Below are 2500 nucleotides of genomic sequence, written 5' to 3' on the forward strand. Positions count from 1 at the left end.
TGAGGAGGGGGAAAATGTGGCCAGTCAGGCCGACCCGAAGTGCCTCTTAGGCGGATAGGGGTTGGGCGAAACTCCCTTGAAAGTGGCACTCTGAAAAAATTTCCAAGTTTGGCTGACTTAGAAAAAATTCGAGAACCAGGATGAGGAGGGGGAAAATGTGGCCAGTCAGGCCGACCCGAAGTGCCTCTTAGGCGGATAGGGGTTGGGCGAAACTCCCTTGAAAGTGGCACTCTGAAAAAATTTCCAAGTTTGGCTGACTTAGAAAAAATTCGAGAACCAGGATGAGGAGGGGGAAAATGTGGCCAGTCAGGCCGACCTGAAGTGCCTCTTAGGCGGATAGGGGTTGGGCGAAACTCCCTTGAAAGTGGCACTCTGAAAAAATTTCCAAGTTTGGCTGACTTAGAAAAAATTCGAGAACCAGGCTGAGGAGGGGACCATCTGGCAAGGGAGTCCGACCTAAAGTGCATCTAAAGCGGATATGGGTTGGTCGAGCCTCCCTTGATTTGCCCTGGAGCTCCCACGTCTTAAAAAGGTCTCTCCTATAATTGTACACCAACCATTTTGAGGTTTGGGTGCAAACCTCTCGAATGGGGGGACTCGGTCCCCTATCTACAGCGCCCCTAATGACGACAGGTGGTACTGCGCCCCTGGTAGCCCGGCCATTGAAAATGAATGGGCCCATTCATTTCAATGGGGAATTTCGACCCCTGGTTGCCCGCCATTCATTTCAATGGGGAATTTCGACCCCTGGTCGCCCGCCATTCATTTCAATGGGGACTTTCGACCCCTGGTTGCCCGCCATTCATTTCAATGGGGGATTTCGACCCCTGGTCGCCCGCCATTCATTTCAATGGGGGATTTCGACCCCTGGTAGCCCGCCATTCATTTCAATGGGGGACTTCGACCCCTGGTAGCCCGCCATTCATTTCAATGGGGGACTTGGACCCCTGGTAGCCCGCCATTCATTTCAATGGGGGATTTCGACCCCTGGTCGCCCGCCATTCATTTCAATGGGGGATTTCGACCCCTGGTAGCCCGCCATTCATTTCAATGGGGGACTTCGACCCCTGGTTGCCCGCCATTCATTTCAATGGGGGATTTCGACCCCTGGTCGCCCGCCATTCATTTCAATGGGGGATTTCGACCCCTGGTCGCCCGCCATTCATTTCAATGGGGGATTTCGACCCCTGGTAGCCCGCCATTCATTTCAATGGGGGACTTCGACCCCTGGTAGCCCGCCATTCATTTCAATGGGGGACTTGGACCCCTGGTAGCCCGCCATTCATTTCAATGGGGGACTTCGACCCCTGGTTGCCCGCCATTCATTTCAATGGGGGACTTCGACCCCTGGTTGCCCGCCATTCATTTCAATGGGGGATTTCGACCCCTGGTCGCCCGCCATTCATTTCAATGGGGGATTTCGACCCCTGGTAGCCCGCCATTCATTTCAATGGGGGACTTCGACCCCTGGTTGCCCGCCATTCATTTCAATGGGGGACTTCGACCCCTGGTTGCCCGCCATTCATTTCAATGGGGGATTTCGACCCCTGGTCGCCCGCCATTCATTTCAATGGGGGATTTCGACCCCTGGTAACCCGCCATTCATTTCAATGGGGGACTTCGACCCCTGGTTGCCCGCCATTCATTTCAATGGGGGACTTCGACCCCTGGTTGCCCGCCATTCATTTCAATGGGGGATTTCGACCCCTGGTTGCCCGGCATTCGTTCCTATGTGGCGGGGGATTTCAACCCCAGGTCGCCCTCGTGTGGTTCTTTTTGGCGCAGCTGACGGGCTCCGCTGCTCGTGGAGGTTTGCTAGTGGAGGATAACCCCCTGCCTGGGCAACTCGAACGCCCGGCATTCGTTCCTATGTGGCGGGGGATTTCAACCCCAGGTCGCCCTCGTGTGGTTCTTTTTGGCGCAGCTGACGGGCTCCGCTGCTCGTGGAGGTTTGCTAGTGGAGGATAACCCCCTGCCTGGGCAACTCGAACGCCCGGCATTCGTTCCTATGTGGCGGGGGATTTCAACCCCAGGCCGCCCTCGTGTGGTTCTTTTTGGCGCAGCTGACGGGCTCCGCTGCTCATGGAGGTTTGCTATTGGAGGATAACCCCCTGCCTGGGCAACTCGAACGCCCGGCATTCGTTCCTATGTGGCGGGGGATTTCAACCCCAGGTCGCCCTCGTGTGGTTCTTTTTGGCGCAGCTGACGGGCTCCGCTGCTCATGGAGGTTTGCTAGTGGAGGATAACCCCCTGCCTGGGCAACTCGAACGCCCGGCATTCGTTCCTATGTGGCGGGGGATTTCAACCCCAGGTCGCCCTCGTGTGGTTCTTTTTGGCGCAGCTGACGGGCTCCGCTGCTCGTGGAGGTTTGCTAGTGGAGGATAACCCCCTGCCTGGGCAACTCGAACGCCCGGCATTCGTTCCTATGTGGCGGGGGATTTCAACCCCAGGCCGCCCTCGTGTGGTTCTTTTTGGCGCAGCTGACGGGCTCCGCTGCTCA

This window comes from Leptonotus elevatus, unplaced genomic scaffold, assembly GCF_054856555.1.
Source record: "Leptonotus elevatus isolate MCC_2025b unplaced genomic scaffold, RoL_Lele_1.0 HiC_scaffold_138, whole genome shotgun sequence".
NCBI lineage: Eukaryota > Metazoa > Chordata > Actinopteri > Syngnathiformes > Syngnathidae > Leptonotus > Leptonotus elevatus.